Here is a 19,783-nt window from a genome sequence, read left to right as displayed (position 1 = left end):
TGAGTTCCTTGAACTCACTAGATCTGTATAGGTTACTGCTATTTCGTATCTGATTGGATATTACTGTTGTTTTGAATTCGTATATGATACAGATTGTTGTGAACCGTTGAGAATATATACAGTTCAACTGTATCAGAGTTGTTTTTGAGAGGTACAGCTATTCAGAAATGCGATCAGAATGTTCAGAGCTTGATTGATAATCAAAATGAAGCATCGATCAGAGAAACAGATATGTGATTTTGTATTTTGTATTAGACTGATTGTGTTATGATATCAGAGTGTTTCAGAATTGTATAACAGAATTGACATTGAGAGTCAGAGCCGAATACCAGGTAGGTATTTCTTCTTTGATTTATATTATTAACTGATTGTTTGTGCCGAATAGTTCGAATCAGATATCACAGATAGTGTCAGACATGCACGTTAGTGGATTCAGTTGTTATTTGGATAACAGACAGTTTGGATATAAACAGATTAAATCAGTTAGAATAGAATTGGTACGGAAATGTTGGCAGAAATCATACTGATATGTCTGAATCGCTAACAGAATAGGCAGAAAGATAGAAATCAGAAGATTATTACAGAATTGGTATGTTTCTGAATAGAAATGGGAGTACATTTCTATGGCTTTAGTAATCACATTACCGCCATTTTTCTTCAGATGGTAAGATAATATGAGTTTGTACCAGATAACGAACAAACAGGACTAGATGACACAGATTGATGTCAGAAGAATGATCAGAATCAACAGAATGTCGAGATAGAGTATATCAGAATGTGATTGTCTGGTTGATTTTGTACTTGTGATAGAGTATATCATGAGTTTTTTCTTAGATTGTGTTACAATTGGCAGACAGTCAGAACGTATTGTCCAGATATTGGAAGATTTTGGTAGAGCTATATAGTGCTGGATGTTAGCACTAATTGATATGACTTAATATCACTATGTGACAATACCTATCAGCTTATCAGATTGATAATGGGATAGTTACAGTCAAGACAGTATACAGTGAATACTACAGATTTCTATTTCTTTGGAAGAAAATTCAAAGGAAGATGAAGATAGTTCAGAAAGAACAGATGTCATAAACCAACATCGGATGATGATGATTGGTATTTGAAGTCGAGGATTAGAGTAAGATAAACAGATTTGATGATAGTGGGCTGTATTGAATTATTATAGACTGGATTGGATTATACGGATGTTGTATAACCAACATGGCAAGATTGATTTTGTCAAAGTTAATTTGAGAAGTATTATGATAATATACTTCATGAAGTTTTATTCCAGATTTGAAATCAGAGGTTGGTACAAGAAAAAGATTTCAGAATGGATTCATTGAGATGAGAGTTTGATTTAAACTCTGTATACATTTCTTCGGTTATATCTGAATGGATTGCTTGGGAGTTCGAGGACGAACTCAGATCTAAGAGGGGGAGAAATGTAATGCCCGAGATTTAATCATTTTAATCAGACGTTGATTAATTGTCATGATTAAGTACTCAAATAAACCGATAAGATGAGGCTGGGCGTCGTTGCATGGTTAGCCAAGAATTCGGACAGAACTCTCGGCGCTCGAGCGGTAGAAAATCACCGCCCGAGCGCCAATGCAGAGTAGGTGCAGGCAGAACCTTCCGCGCCCGGGCGGTAGATATTGACCGCCCGAGCGTCGAGTGCGCGCCCGAGCGGTACTAATTGTCTCCTCGAGCGCCACCTAAGTTTGGTAAAAAGGAGCCACGTTTCTTTAACATGCACGTTGGAGTATATATATGTATATCACTTTGGAAATCTTTCAAAAAAAACGAGAAAGAAGAACGGGAAAAGCTTCAGGAAGTTAGCAGAAAATCCTTACGCCTTTTGTGAGAAATCCGCCCGTCTGATTTTAAATCCGACTTCAGTACTGTGTTCCTATCAACACAGGCTACAACTGGACGTAAGTTTTATTACGTTTAGACATGATTTGAAATTATGATGTTGTCAGAACTGAATAGGATTCATATATGATGTTCTTGTCATGTTAGACATCATAGAATCGAAGTCAGATTGAGAAACAGAGTGTTCATTCAATTGTTATGAATTTCAGAAGATATTGACTGAGATTTTATACCAGAATTGTGTTAGTATTCATATTATGAATTTTATTGACACAGATTATGAGTTCCAATATTATATTTGTGATGTTCAGATTGACGGGGTTATTCAGATTGTATTGTTATGCCATCGAAACATCAGTTGATTTAGATTGATCAGATTCAGATATGATCTCGATTATATTGTGATATTGTTGATATGAATCAGATGGAATATTGTTCAGATATTGATCAGATTGTATACTGATTCGAGTATTGATCAGAACAGATTGTGTATTGAGTTATTTACTGATACAGCGTATTCAATATTGTCATTTCAGATTGATATGGACAGAGTTGAATACAGATCATCGTCTTCGTCAGATAGGGACGACAAAGGTATAAGTCAATGTGGTATTGGGAGATCGACTTGAGTCAGCTTGGACTTGAGTTTCCCTAAATCACATACTTTACTTTATTGCATTGATATTTGCATGGATTGAATAATATACTTGTTCTCTTGATTTTAGATGACAGGTATTAGACGATTTATCTTGTGACAGAAGTGCCTGATAGTGGTGGAATCGCCACGGGCACGTTGCACGATGTCTCAAGATAGGATTTTAGCGATTGAGTTACAGTCCATGACGGATAGGTCAGGACACCGGATGTTTGGTTATATCGAGTAATAGGAAATGGGAATTCTTCTATTACGGAATTCGATATAGGAATACCATATATGGTTATATCGAGTAATAGGAACACGGTTCCTTCTATTACGGAATTCGATATAGGAACACCACATCTGGAAACCGGGATCCCTAGACTAGGATTGAGTCTAGTCTGAATGATAGAGTTATGATCATTGTCGACAATCTATGATTGGTTATGTTTCAGATTTTGATACATATATCTGTTACCTGATTACATGCTTTATATTTGTTTATATGATTGCATGTTTCGTTGATTTATACTGGGATTTATTCTCACCGGAGTTATCCGGCTGTTGTCTTGTCTGTATGTGTACATGACAACAGGTGGGACAGGATCAGGGTCCAGGAGATGAGAAAAGATCGTGATTAGAGTGGAGGCTCCGGACTTGGATTAGAAATAGGGTTTGAACACTGGACATTAGTTGTTAAACCTTAGTTGAATAAATGTATATGGTACAGGATTTGTACTTTATTTTATACTGATATGTATATGAGTTTGACTTCACTACGTTCCGCATTTTAAAAAAATTTAGACCCTGTTTTATAATTGATTAATTAGTCCCAATGATGATTAAGAACTTGATTAGCGTCCGGGTCCCCACAACAGGTGGTATCAGAGCAATAGATCCTTTAGATTGAGATAGTCAGAATTGATAGCTCTTTTAGAATGAGATAGTAGAGAGTGAGCGGGGTAGATTGAATTGTCTTCCTTGCATGTGATTGCTAGCATGAGCTTTATGTCAATGTTGACTTGCATGATGTGTGCTAACATGATTTATTGCTTTCCCTATTACATGTTGTTGTTATCTGAGTTGATTGCAACATGTAATCGGTAAGCCTGAATCAGAACCGAGTCTGGATCAGAGGTATATGATCAGAGGAGGACTGAGACAGATTGTATAGATTATGTACTAATCTGTTTGATTATCAGATATACCGCCTCGAAGAATTTCAGAAAAGGGCAGTACTTTGTCTGAACAGATTGATGCATCAGAAACTCAGCTAGAAGGAAAGATGAAAGAATTTCAGTTATTGCAGCCGCCGACTCTGAGTGGTACCGAGATATCTGAAGATTGTCAGAACTGGTTTGATGATATAGAAATCCTGTTCGACTTACTTGATTGTACAGATGAACAGAGAGTTAAAATGGTACCTTATCAGTTACGAGAAGCCGCCAGGAGTTGGTGGATTACCAGTAGAAGAATGTGGGAACAACGAGGTATAGTGATATCATGAGAAATATTCAGAACTGAATTTTATCGACGATTTTTCTCAACCTCGTACCGGGAGGACAAGAAAGCAGAGTTTGAGAATTTGAGCCAAGGTCAGTTGAATATTGATGAATATACCGCCAAATTCTCTACTCTCCTGCATTTTGCTCCTCAGATAGCTGGAAATGATGAAGCTGTAGTGAATCAGTTCATTAGAGGGTTGAATTCGGAGGTAGTTGCATTTATGAATTTGCAACGACCTTATCATTTTGCTGACATCCTGAGTAGAGCGAAGAGAGCGGAGGCGAGTCTGATTAGACAATTGACAAGGTTGTGTGTGAAGCCACCTCAGACACATCAATCCCCTCTCCGATTTGATCAAGGCAGTACGAGTGGAAAGCAAGATTTGCTGAAAGCTCGAAAGAAGCCATTCAAGAAGCTAGGAAGCGATTCATCTAACTCTAGTGTTTCTGGTCCCAGTGATACTGGAGTGTATTGCAGAAGTTGCGGAGGAAGACATTCCACCGTACAATGCCAGGGAGTAACTGGTAGATGCAATATTTGTGGACAGCCGGGAACTTTGCTAAAGTTTGTCCCCAGAAGCGTTCCCGAAGATCGTAGGGAACAGAGTTCACTTGAAACCACAGATTCAGAATTCACAACAGGTACTAGTCTTTATGATTCTATTGCATATGTATTTATATATACTAATGCATTTGTTAAGAATATCTTTGACTGAGTTGCATGGAGATATGCTGTATCTGTTGGGTTTGTATGTACTGTAGTATTGATGTCCTTGCTTGTTGAGGAAGTGTTGATATCAGAGATTTCTGTATATATTGTATACTACAGTAAGATGAGAATGAAATAGAAATAGCTTATGATGTCCTGGTGTTCCTGATTTGAACGCATTATTGATAAGCATATGCTGAACAAGTACAGACATATTGTAAAATTTTTCCAGAAATGGTAAGAGTCAGACCAGATATGGCTGATGAGTAGAGATTCACAGTAAGGATTCTAGATGTCGAATTCCTTTGATATCTGTGTTGTTTATGATTCGATTGATACAGAAAGGAACATATGGTATCCTTATGTATTCAGTAGATATACTGAAATCGAGCCTATTATTGGCAGATCTGCCAGTATTGTACGAGTTGGCTGATATTGCCAGATAAGATTTCAGATTGCTTTATATCAGAAAGATAGATTGCAGAATTGAATTAAGATCAGATATTGATTGTATGGTAGATTCAGTACAGAATGATATTGAATAACAAGAATGATACAGAACGAATTGAACGATTTGAAAGATTAACAGCAGAATACTGAACAGGAGTTACATTGGAGTAATGTTTCTCTTTGGCATGTCTCAGTATGTTTAGAGATATTCTGAAGATTTATACTCGTTATATCTATGATATATGGATATATTTGCAGTGTCTGGTTGATTGACTCAAGTAGTTGGAAATTATACTGAATATTTAAAGATTTTGTTGAATATTCTGAGAATTGTGAGTATTGTATACAGAAATTATTCAGATAAGAATTCCGCTTGAAACAGATTGTATTCAGAATATGCGATATCTGAAGTTAGTATACAGATAGATTTTGATACAGTTGAGACAGAGATCAGTAACTGAGAACGAGACTGATGTCAGAAAAACCAGAAAGTTCAGAAATATCAGAAATTTCAGAAATGTAGTTTTTGTGATTGGGCATATTATTTTATTCGACTGTTGCTTTATGTCTGCTGGGTATTGTTATTGTTCTAAATCAGTATTTGAGATATTTTATATTGTTTTGGGGGGAGCATATTTTATTTGCAGATGAGATATAACAGTTGATCAGAATGCCATGAAGACATGTTTGATCAATCAGAAGCAATCTTATTGCCAGAGATTACCGTTTATGAGTTCCTTGAACTCACTAGATCTGTATAGGTTACTGCTATTTCGTATCTGATTGGATATTACTGTTGTTTTGAATTCGTATATGATACAGATTGTTGTGAACCGTTGAGAATATATACAGTTCAACTGTATCAGAGTTGTTTTTGAGAGGTACAGCTATTCAGAAATGCGATCAGAATGTTCAGAGCTTGATTGATAATCAAAATGAAGCATCGATCAGAGAAACAGATATGTGATTTTGTATTTTGTATTAGACTGATTGTGTTATGATATCAGAGTGTTTCAGAATTGTATAACAGAATTGACATTGAGAGTCAGAGCCGAATACCAGGTAGGTATTTCTTCTTTGATTTATATTATTAACTGATTGTTTGTGCCGAATAGTTCGAATCAGATATCACAGATAGTGTCAGACATGCACGTTAGTGGATTCAGTTGTTATTCGGATAACAGACAGTTTGGATATAAACAGATTAAATCAGTTAGAATAGAATTGGTACGGAAATGTTGGCAGAAATCATACTGATATGTCTGAATCGCTAACAGAATAGGCAGAAAGATAGAAATCAGAAGATTATTACAGAATTGGTATGTTTCTGAATAGAAATGGGAGTACATTTCTATGGCTTTAGTAATCACATTACCGCCATTTTTCTTCAGATGGTAAGATAATATGAGTTTGTACCAGATAACGAACAAACAGGACTAGATGACACAGATTGATGTCAGAAGAATGATCAGAATCAACAGAATGTCGAGATAGAGTATATCAGAATGTGATTGTCTAGGTTGATTTTGTACTTGTGATAGAGTATATCATGAGTTTTTTCTTAGATTGTGTTACAATTGGCAGACAGTCAGAACGTATTGTCCAGATATTGGAAGATTTTGGTAGAGCTATATAGTGCTGGATGTTAGCACTAATTGATATGACTTAATATCACTATGTGACAATACCTATCAGCTTATTAGATTGATAATGGGATAGTTACAGTCAAGACAGTATACAGTGAATACTACAGATTTCTATTTCTTTCGAAGAAAATTCAAAGGAAGATGAAGATAGTTCAGAAAGAACAGATGTCATAAACCAACATCGGATGATGATGATTGGTATTTGAAGTCGAGGATTAGAGTAAGATAAACAGATTTGATGATAGTGGGCTGTATTGAATTATTATAGACTGGATTGGATTATACGGATGTTGTATAACCAACATGGCAAGATTGATTTTGTCAAAGTTAATTTGAGAAGTATTATGATAATATACTTCATGAAGTTTTATTCCAGATTTGAAATCAGAGGTTGGTACAAGAAAAAGATTTCAGAATGGATTCATTGAGATGAGAGTTTGATTTAAACTCTGTATACATTTCTTCGGTTATATCTGAATGGATTGCTTGGGAGTTCGAGGACGAACTCAGATCTAAGAGGGGGAGAAATGTAATGCCCGAGATTTAATCATTTTAATCAGACGTTGATTAATTGTCATGATTAAGTACTCAAATAAACCGATAAGATGAGGCTGGGCGTCGTTGCATGGTTAGCCAAGAATTCGGACAGAACTCTCGGCGCTCGAGCGGTAGAAAATCACCGCCCGAGCGCCAATGCAGAGTAGGTGCAGGCAGAACCTTCCGCGCCCGGGCGGTAGATATTGACCGCCCGAGCGTCGAGTGCGCGCCCGAGCGGTACTAATTGACTCCTCGAGCGCCACCTAAGTTTGGTAAAAAGGAGCCACGTTTCATTAACATGCACGTTGGAGTATATATATGTATATCACTTTGGAAATCTTTCAAAAAAAACGAGAAAGAAGAACGGGAAAAGCTTCAGGAAGTTAGCAGAAAATCCTTACGCCTTTTGTGAGAAATCCGCCCGTCTGATTTTAAATCCGACTTCAGTACTGTGTTCCTATCAACACAGGCTACAACTGGACGTAAGTTTTATTACGTTTAGACATGATTTGAAATTATGATGTTGTCAGAACTGAATAGGATTCATATATGATGTTCTTGTCATGTTAGACATCATAGAATCGAAGTCAGATTGAGAAACAGAGTGTTCATTCAATTGTTATGAATTTCAGAAGATATTGACTGAGATTTTATACCAGAATTGTGTTAGTATTCATATTATGAATTGTATTGACACAGATTATGAGTTCCAATATTATATTTGTGATGTTCAGATTGACGGGGTTATTCAGATTGTATTGTTATGCCATCGAAACATCAGTTGATTTAGATTGATCAGATTCAGATATGATCTCGATTATATTGTGATATTGTTGATATGAATCAGATGGAATATTGTTCAGATATTGATCAGATTGTATACTGATTCGAGTATTGATCAGAACAGATTGTGTATTGAGTTATTTACTGATACAGCGTATTCAATATTGTCATTTCAGATTGATATGGACAGAGTTGAATACAGATCATCGTCTTCGTCAGATAGGGACGACAAAGGTATAAGTCAATGTGGTATTGGGAGATCGACTTGAGTCAGCTTGGACTTGAGTTTCCCTAAATCACATACTTTACTTTATTGCATTGATATTTGCATGGATTGAATAATATACTTGTTCTCTTGATTTTAGATGACAGGTATTAGACGATTTATCTTGTGACAGAAGTGCCTGATAGTGGTGGAATCGCCACGGGCACGTTGCACGATGTCTCAAGATAGGATTTTAGCGATTGAGTTACAGTCCATGACGGATAGGTCAGGACACCGGATGTTTGGTTATATCGAGTAATAGGAAATGGGAATTCGTCTATTACGGAATTCGATATAGGAATACCATATATGGTTATATCGAGTAATAGGAACACGGTTCCTTCTATTAAGGAATTCGATATAGGAACACCACATCTGGAAACCGGGATCCCTAGACTAGGATTGAGTCTAGTCTGAATGATAGAGTTATGATCATTGTCGACAATCTATGATTGGTTATGTTTCAGATTTTGATACATATATCTGTTACCTGATTACATGCTTTATATTTGTTTATATGATTGCATGTTTCGTTGATTTATACTGGGATTTATTCTCATCGGAGTTATCCGGCTGTTGTCTTGTCTGTATGTGTACATGACAACAGGTGGGACAGGATCAGGGTCCAGGAGATGAGAAAAGATCGTGATTAGAGTGGAGGCTCCGGACTTGGATTAGAAATAGGGTTTGAACACTGGACATTAGTTGTTAAACCTTAGTTGAATAAATGTATATGGTACAGGATTTGTACTTTATTTTATACTGATATGCATATGAGTTTGATTTCACTACGTTCCGTATTTTAAAAAAATTTAGATCGTGTTTTATAATTGATTAATTAGTCCCAATGATGATTAAGAACTTGATTAGCGTCCGGGTCCCCACAACAGGTGGTATCAGAGCAATAGATCCTTTAGATTGAGATAGTCAGAATTGATAGCTCTTTTAGAATGAGATAGTAGAGAGTGAGCGGGGTAGATTGAATTGTCTTCCTTGCATGTGATTGCTAGCATGAGCTTTATGTCAATGTTGACTTGCATGATGTGTGCTAACATGATTTATTGCTTTCCCTATTACATGTTGTTGTTATCTGAGTTGATTGCAACATGTAATCGGTAAGCCTGAATCAGAACCGAGTCTGGATCAGAGGTATATGATCAGAGGAGGAGTGAGACAGATTGTATAGATTATGTACTAATCTTTTTGATTATCAGATATACCGCCTCGAAGAATTTCAGAAAAGGGCAGTACTTTGTCTGAACAGATTGATGCATCAGAAACTCAGCTAGAAGGAAAGATGAAAGAATTTCAGTTATTGCAGCCGCCGACTCTGAGTGGTACCGAGATATCTGAAGATTGTCAGAACTGGTTTAATGATATAGAAATCCTGTTCGACTTACTTGATTGTACAGATGAACAGAGAGTTAAAATGGTACCTTATCAGTTACGAGAAGCCGCCAGGAGTTGGTGGATTACCAGTAGAAAAATGTGGGAACAACGAGGTATAGTGATATCGTGAGAAATATTCAGAACTGAATTTTATCGACGATTTTTCTCAACCTCGTACCGGGAGGACAAGAAAGCAGAGTTTGAGAATTTGAGCCAAGGTCAGTTGAATATTGATGAATATACCGCCAAATTCTCTACTCTCCTGCATTTTGCTCCTCAGATAGCTGGAAATGATGAAGCTGTAGTGAATCAGTTCATTAGAGGGTTGAATTCGGAGGTAGTTGCATTTATGAATTTGCAACGACCTTATCATTTTGCTGACATCCTGAGTAGAGCGAAGAGAGCGGAGGCGAGTCTAATTAGACAATTGACAAGGTTGTGTGTGAAGCCACCTCAGACACATCAATCCCCTCTCCGATTTGATCAAGGCAGTACGAGTGGAAAGCAAGATTTGCTGAAAGCTCGAAAGAAGCCATTCAAGAAACTAGGAAGCGATTCATCTAACTCTAGTGTTTCGGGTCCCAGTGATACTGGAGTGTATTGCAGAAGTTGCGGAGGAAGACATTCCACCGAACAATGCCAGGGAGTAACTGGTAGATGCAATATTTGTGGACAGCCGGGACACTTTGCTAAAGTTTGTCCCCAGAAGCGTTCCCGAAGATCGTAGGGAACAGAGTTCACTTGAAACCACAGATTCAGAATTCACAACAGGTACTAGTCTTTATGATTCTATTGCATATGTATTGATATATACTAATGCATTTGTTAAGAATATCTTTGACTGAGTTGCATGGAGATATGCTGTATCTGTTGGGTTTGTATGTACTGTAGTATTGATGTCCTTGCTTGTTGAGGAAGTGTTGATATCAGAGATTTCTGTATATATTGATACCCTAAGATGGCACATTTTATAGCTTGTTATAAAACCGATGATGCTTCAAAAATTGCGGATTTGTTCTTTAGAGAAGTCGCTAGGTTGCATGGCATGGCGAGGACTATTGTTTCTGGTCGCGATGTTAAATTCTTGAGTCACTTTTGGAATACTTTACGGGCTAAACTTGGCACAAAATTGTTGTTTTCTACTTCATGTCATCCTCAAACTGATGGACAAACTGAAGTTGTCAATAGAACTTTGGGAACACTTTTGCGTGCTATTTTTAAAAAGAACTTGGATTGACATTTCTATGGACTTTATTTTGGGGTTGCCTAGGACTAAGAAGGGGAGGGATTCTATTTTTGTTGTTGTGGATAGATTCTCTAAGATGGCACATTTTATAGCTTGTCATAAAACCGATGATGCTTCAAACATCGCGGATTTGTTCTTTAGAGAAGTCGCTAGGTTGCATGGCATGCCTAGGACTATTGTTTCTCGTCGCGATCTTAAATTCTTGAGTCACTTTTGGAAGACTTTATGGGCTAAACTTGGCACAAAATTGTTGTTTTCTACTACTTGTCATCCTCAAACTGATGGACAAACTGAAGTTGTCAATAGAACTTTGGGAACACTTTTGCGTGCTATTCTTAAAAAGAACTTGGATTGACATTTCTGTGGACTTTATTTTGGGTTGCCTATGACTAAGAAGGGGAGGGATTCTATTTTTGTTGTTGTGGATAGATTCTCTAAGATGACACATTTTATAGCTTGTCATAAAACCGATGATGCTTCAAACATCGCGGATTTGTTCTTTAGAGAAGTCGCTAGGTTGCATGGCATGCCTAGGACTATTGTTTCTCGTCGCGATCTTAAATTCTTGAGTCACTTTTGGAATACTTTATGGGCTAAACTTGGCACAAAATTGTTGTTTTCTACTACTTGTCATCCTCAAACTGATGGACAAACTGAAGTTGTCAATAGAACTTTGGGAACACTTTTGCGTGCTATTCTTAAAAAGAACTTGGATTGACATTTCTATGGACTTTATTTTGGGGTTGCCTAGGACTAAGAAGGGGAGGGATTCTATTTTTGTTGTTGTGGATAGATTCTCTAAGATGGCACATTTTATAGCTTGTCATAAAACCGATGATGCTTCAAACATTGCGGATTTGTTCTTTAGAGAAGTCGCTAGGTTGCATGGCATGCCTAGGACTATTGTTTCTGGTCGCGATGTTAAATTCTTGAGTCACTTTTGGAATACTTTATGGGCTAAACTTGGCACAAAATTGTTGTTTTCTACTACATGTCATCCTCAAACTGATGGACAAACTGAAGTTGTTAATAGAACTTTGGGAACACTTTTGCGTGCTATTTTTAAAAAGAACTTGGATTGACATTTCTATGGACTTTATTTTGGGGTTGCCTAGGACTAAGAAGGGGAGGGATTCTATTTTTGTTGTTGTGGATAGATTCTCTAAGATGGCACATTTTATAGCTTGTCATAAAACCGATGATGCTTCAAACATTGCGGATTTGTTCTTTAGAGAAGTCGCTAGGTTGCATGGCATGGCCTAGGACTATTGTTTCTCGTCGCGATCTTAAATTCTTGAGTAACTTTTGGAATACTTTATGGGCTAAACTTGGCACAAAATTGTTGTTTTCTACTACTTGTCATCCTCAAACGGATGGACAAACTGAAGTTGTCAATAGAACTTTGGGAACACTTTTGCGTGCTATTTTTAAAAAGAACTTGGATTGACATTTCTATGGACTTTATTTTGGGGTTGCCTAGGACTAAGAAGGGGAGGGATTCTATTTTTGTTGTTGTGGATAGATTCTCTATGATGGCACATTTTATAGCTTGTCATAAAACCGATGATGCTTCAAACATCGCGGATTTGTTCTTTAGAGAAGCCGCTAGGTTGCATGGCATGCCTAGGACTATTGTTTCTCGTCGCGATCTTAAATTATTGAGTCACTTTTGGAATACTTTATGGGCTAAACTTGGCACAAAATTGTTGTTTTCTACTACTTGTCATCCTCAAACGGATGGACAAACTGAAGTTGTCAATAGAACTTTGGAACACTTTTGCGTGCTATTCTTAAAAAGAACTTGGATTGACATTTCTGTGGACTTTATTTTGGGGTTGCCTAGGACTAAGAAGGGGAGGGATTCTATTTTTGTTGTTGTGGATAGATTCTCTAAGATGACACATTTTATAGCTTGTCATAAAACCGATGATGCTTCAAACATCGCGGATTTGTTCTTTAGAGAAGTCGCTAGGTTGCATGGCATGCCTAGGACTATTGTTTCTCGTCGCGATCTTAAATTCTTGAGTCACTTTTGGAATACTTTATGGGCTAAACTTGGCACAAAATTGTTGTTTTCTACTACATGTCATCCTCAAACTGATGGACAAACTGAAGTTGTCAATAGAACTTTGGGAACACTTTTGCGTGCTATTTTTAAAAAGAACTTGGATTGACATTTCTATGGACTTTATTTTGGGGTTGCCTAGGACTAAGAAGGGGAGGGATTCTATTTTTGTTGTTGTGGATAGATTCTCTAAGATGGCACATTTTATAGCTTGTCATAAAACCGATGATGCTTCAAACATTGCGGATTTTTTCTTTAGAGAAGTCGCTAGGTTGCATGGCATGCCTAGGACTATTGTTTCTCGTCGCGATCTTAAATTCTTGAGTCACTTTTGGAAGACTTTATGGGCTAAACTTGGCACAAAAGTTGTTTTCTACTACTTGTCATGTAAGGCTCGAAGATTTAGTTATCATAATCAGATGGATTTGTTGATAATTAAGATGATTGTAGATGTATTTTATTGGACTAGAAAAGAAAGGAAAATGTACAATAAAGATGTGAAAGATAGTCAAAAGAATAAGTAAGGTCGAAGCTATTGCGCACATGCGCGAAGAAATGCGCGCATATGCATGGTAATTCCAGTAGCCTCGGCGCACATGCGCGAAGAAAGGCGTGTACATGCGCGAGCAGGCCAGTAGCATTGGCGCATATGCGCGAGAGTAGTGGCGCATATGCGCGGAGCGTCCAGAAACATTGGCGCATATGCGCGAGTGTTAAATCTGCCGAGACAGTAGGTCTCGCGCACATGCGCGAGTAGTGTCCGCGCATATGCGCGAGACGTGTATTACAAAGAACAATCCATGTGTTCGAAACATGCAAAGTATATATATGATTTGCCTCGATTTCTTCTCATTTCAGTAGCAAGAACCGAGGTTTCTGAGGAAGAAAGGCTTTCAAGTTTCCTTTCACTTGTAATTGTGATTTTAGAAGATTGAGCCATCCAAATTCAAATCCGACTTTGATTTTGAGCTTCTCTCTTCATTAACTACAAAGTGATGTAAGTTTTATTCGATTTCAGTAAGTTTTGAAATTCAGATATTGGGGAAATTGGAATATGATAGTTATATTGTGTTCTTGACGTATTGAGCATGATATATTCTTAAACGGATCAAAGAAATGATATCATATTCATTTCCTATGAATTTCAGTATGGTTTATGAATTGTTGGGATAGAATTGTTGTGTTTTTGGATGAATATTGTATTGGATTATGATTGAGAATAAGATAGTGTTGATATCTGTGGAAAATTTGATTGACCGGTATCGAGAATTACGTTGTTATGCCGTCGAAATGTATCGAGATCACGTAGTGACTTGGATATATGTTGATTTAGATTAGAAATTGATAGAGTGCGTATCCACATTTCCATTTCAGATTCGTATTGGCGACCGTGACAGCGATTCTACGACGAAAGGTATAGTACATGTTTTGTTTGGGGAATCACGACTCAAATGAGATCACATTTGAGTTTCCCAACCAAAATCACATACTTGTTTTATTGTTTATACCTTGATATGATTATGATTGTTATAGATTGGTTTATAGAACTTGTATGCAGATCTTGCTATTCTTTGTTTACAGATCGTGTAGCATTGCATTATGCTTGTTTGCAGATTTTGCATTCATGCATTAAGATAGGGCAGTCTGGAGATCAGGCAGACTACTAGATGTTCGGCGATATCTCAGCTTAGGGGAAGATCACCGCCCATTTGTAGACGTGGATACAGATCAGGCCGAAGTCTAGGAATAAGACGTACAGCACCTCGATTGGTAGGGTAGGTGACAGCCAGTGACGTCTTATTCACAACGGGATCCCTAGAGTTCTAGTCGAGTCGAGTCTAGACATGATTAGATTCACATTGCATGATTGTATATGAATGACATTCATATCAGCATGTTTCATGTTTGGATTGTTTATATGCATGTTACATGTTTATACTGGGATTTGTTCTCACCGGTTTTCCGGCTGTTGTTATGTCTGTATGTGTGCATAACAACAGGTGGGGCAGGATCTGGGTCGAGACAGAGATGATCGTGATAGCGTGGTGATCTCGGGCGCAGCAGAGGACTAGTGGCTCTTTTGTTAGACTTGTACTACCGTTTGTTTATAGCTGGTATTGAACACTAGTTGTAAGAACAAGACTTGTACTTCATGTTTATATTGTAAGTTAAACTAAGAATTATGTTTGTTTAGTTACATTTGATTTATTGTAAAAAGCAAAAATTTGACCCACGTTCTTAATAACAATCCATTTAATCCCAAGAAACAGAATTAGAGCCCGGGTCCCCACAACAGGTGGTATCAGAGCCGAGAGTTCCTTTAGACTGAGATAGGATAGAATGAGCGGGGTAGATCGAGTCTTCTCCCTTGCTTATGATGTGCTAGCATGATTATTGCTTTCCTATTACATGTTGTTTGTGTTTGATTTCTTTCAGCATGTGATAAACTGAATCAGAACTGATTCTAGATAAGAGGTAACTGACTAGAGGATGGCTGAGACAGTAGTATATCTTGTTTACTAAACATTGATGAGTACGTTGCCAAATTTTCCTCTCTGCTTCGTTTTGCACCCCATGTTTCAGGAAATGATGAGGCCATGGCAGATCAGTTTATAAATGGCCTGAATCCAGATATCTTTACGTTGGTCAATACTGGGAGACCCGATAATTTCTCGGATGCATTGAATCGTGCCAAAGGAGCTGAAGCAGGATTGCTTAGGCAACGGAGTGCTCCGTATGTTGCACCGAGTCCGAGACCGCCACCACCTCCATCCCAAGTTCCTCCTCCAAGATTTGATAGTGGCGGTAGTAGCAGTGGCAGAAAGGAACAGCTGAAGGCGAAGGGGAAACAGTTTAAGCGACCTGGGAGCAGTTCGTCCAGCTCCAGCGGATCAAGACAGACTGGGTTTGATCAAAGTTCAAGGACTTCAGGTGTCTACTGTAATTCTTGTGGAGGTAGGCATGCGACTGAACAGTGCCAGGGAGTTACAGGCCGATGCAACATTTGTAGGCAACCGGGGCATTTTGCCAAAGTCTGTCCCCAGAGGAGCGTACAGCAAGGCCAGAGTGGAAGAGCATCCGGGTCAGTACCTCAGTTTGAGCGGCAGGCATCATCAGTTCACTCTTTTCAGCCTCCACCGGTACAGACTCCACCCAGAGGCCGAGGTAGTCAGACGGTGAGTCAACCTCCGAGGCAACATGCTCAAGTGTTTGCATTGACCGAAGAGCAAGCACAAGATGCACCAGATGATGTGATAGCAGGTAACTGCTCTCTTTATGGTTATCCTGCTTATATCTTGATAGATACAGGTGCATCGCATACATTCATTTCAGAGCGATTTGCATTGTTGCATTCTTTGCCTGTTGAGTCTTTGCTAGATGTTGTGTCTATTAATTCTCCGTTGGGAAGTGGATTGATATCTGTAACTACGGTTAGACATTGCATTCTACAGTTTGAGGGGCATGAAATTGACCTAGAGTGTATAGTGTTGGGTCTGGCTGATTTTGATTGTATAGTCGGGATTGACATGCTAACAAAGTACAGAGCTACCGTGGATTGTTTCCACAAGATTGTCAGATTTAGACCCGAGATGACAGACGAGTGGAAATTCTACGGGAAGGGTTCCAGATCTCGGATTCCCTTGATTTCGGCTCTTACTATGAACAGATTGTTGCAAAAAGGAGCAGATGGTTTCTTTATTTATGCTGTAGACATGCAGAAGACGAGCCCGACATTGGCAGATATACCAGTAGTGCGGGAATTTCCAGATATTTTTCCAGACGAAATCCCAGGATTACCTCCGGTTCGAGAGGTAGATTTTAGCATTGAACTTGTACCAGGTACCATTCCTATTTCGAGAGCTCCGTATAGGATGGCACCTATTGAACTAAAAGAATTGAAAGCACAATTAGAAGATCTTCTAGCCAAGGGATATATCAGACCTAGTGTATCTCCTTGGGGCGCTCCGGTGCTGTTTGTGCGGAAGAAAGATGGTTCGATGCGTTTGTGTATTGATTACAGGCAACTGAACAAGGCAACGATCAAGAATAAATATCCTTTGCCTAGGATCGATGATTTATTTGATCAGAAGCGGGGTCAGGACGAGAACGAGGCTGGATTAGATAGCGTGGAGATCCGGGCTTCAGAAGCAACTTAGGATTCAGCACCAACATGTAGTTGAACCTAGCTGGATTATTGTAGATAACATCAGATTTGTATGTTCATGTTTAACATGTAATTTGATTTTAAATACATTACGTTTCCGCTTTGCTTTTTAAAAGAAAAATTTTTAGACCCTGTTGATTATGAATGAGTAAATATTCCTAAAGGCGATTAAGAAATGGATTAGCATCCGGGTCCCCACAACAGGTGGTATCAGAGCTATAGGTCCTTGAATTGTAGGTTCCTTCGCACTGAGATATAAAAGAGTGAGCGGGGTAGACTGAGTTTTCTTTCCTGCTTTTGATTGCTAGCATGTGATATAGTATTATGTTGATTTACATTGAGTATGCTAGCATGCCAGCATGTTTTATTGCGTTTAAATGTATGTTACCTGAATATCTGAATTGATTTGGTAATATATCTGATATGAAAATGAATCAGAACCGATTCTTGATCAGAGGTAAGCTTATCAGAAAGGGACTGGGATTGATTTATCTCCTGTGATTACTGACTCTTGTGATCATCAGATATACCTCCTAAGATGACACATGTAAGGCTCGAAGATTTAGTTATCATAATCAGATGGATTTGTTGATAATTAAGATGATTGTAGATGTATTTCATTGGACTAGAAAAGGAAGGGAAATGTATAATAAAGATGTGAAAGATAGTCAAAAGAATAAGTAAGGTCGAAGCTATGGCGCACATGAGCGAAGAAATGCGCGCACATGCGCGAGCAGGCCAGTGGCATTGGCGCATATGCGCGAGAGTAGTGGCGCATATGCGCGGAGCGTCCAGAACCATTGGCGCATATGCGAGAGTTTAGTGGCGCATATGCGCGAGTGTGAAATTCTGCCAAGTTGTCGGGACAGTAGGTCTCGCGCACATGCGCGAGTAATGCCGCGCATATGCGCGAGACGTGTAATACAAAGGATTTGCCATGTGTCTTGAATCATGCAATATATATATAAGTTGGCTTCGATTCTTTCTTCATTTCAGCAGAAAGGCTCGAGAATTCAAAGGGGAAAAGCTTCATTTCTTCCTACTTTCAAATTGTGCTCTTACAAGATTTAATCATCCAAATTCAAATCCGACTTCGGTTTTGAGCTTCTCTCTTCATTATCTACAAAGTGATGTAAGTTTTATTCGATTTCAGTAAGTTTTGAAATTCAGATATTGGGGAAATGAGAATATGATAGTTATATTGTGTTCTTGGCATATTGAGCATGATATATTTGTAAACGGATCAAAGAAAGGATATCATATGCATTTCCTATGAATTTCAGTATGATTTATGAATTGTTGGGATAGGATTTATTGTGTTTTGGATGGATATTGTATTGGGTTATGAATTAGAATGATTGAGGATGAGATAATATTGATATCTGTTAAGATTTGGATTGACCGGTATCGAGAATTACGTCGTTATGCCGTCAGATTGTATTGAGATCACGTAGTGACTTGGTTATGTGTTGATTTAGATTAGAAATTGATAGAGTGCGTATCCACATTTCCATTTCAGATTCGTATTGGCGACCGTGACAGCGATTCTACGACGAAAGGTATAGTACATGTTTTGTTTGGGGAATTACGACTCAAATGAGATCACATTTGAGTTTCCCAACCAAAATCACATACTTGTTTTATTGTTTATACTTTGATATGATTATGATTGTTATAGATCTTGCTATGCTTTGTTTACAGATCGTGTAGCATTGCATTATGCTTGTTTACAGATTTTGTATTCATGCATTAAGATAGGGCAGTCTGGAGATCAGGCAGACTACTAGATGTTCGGCGATATCTCAGCTTAGGGGAATATCACCGCCCCTTTGTAGACGTGGATACAGATCAGGCCGAAGTCTAGGAATAAGACGTACAACACCTCGATTGGTAGGGTAGGTGACAGCCAGTGACGTCTTATTCACAACGGGATCCCTAGAGTTCTAGTCGAGTCGAGTCTAGACATGATTAGATTCACATTGCATGATTTTATATGAATGACATTCATATCAGCATGTTTCATGTTTAGATTGTTTATATGCATGTTACATGTTTATACTGGGATTTGTTCTCACCGGTTTTCCGGCTGTTGTTATGTTTGTATGTGAACATAACAACAGGTGGGGCAGGATCTGGGTCGAGACAGAGATGATCGTGTTAGCGTGGACATCACGGGCGCAGCAGATGGACCAGTAGTTGTCTTTTATTATGTACTGTCTTTTAATACTGGTTAGTTGAGGACATACAGAATAAGACATGTATTGTGTTTGTATGTTGTAAATTTAATAAAGAACTTATGCTTGTTTAATTACATTTGATTAAATGTAAAAGCGAAAAATTTGACCCACATTTTAGAATAACGATCCATTTAATCCCAAGAAAAAGAATTAGAGCCCGGGTCCCCACAACAGGTGGTATCAGAGCCGTAGGTTCCTTTAGACTGAGATGGGATAGAATGAGCGGGGTAGATTGAGTCTTCTTCCTTGCTTGATGACGTGCTAGCATGATTAT

The sequence above is a fragment of the Primulina eburnea genome, chromosome 15 (assembly GCF_022965805.1).
Source record: "Primulina eburnea isolate SZY01 chromosome 15, ASM2296580v1, whole genome shotgun sequence".
Taxonomy (NCBI): domain Eukaryota; kingdom Viridiplantae; phylum Streptophyta; class Magnoliopsida; order Lamiales; family Gesneriaceae; genus Primulina; species Primulina eburnea.
The sequence above is the reverse complement of the archived record's forward strand: the minus strand, read 5'-3'. Positions refer to the sequence as shown.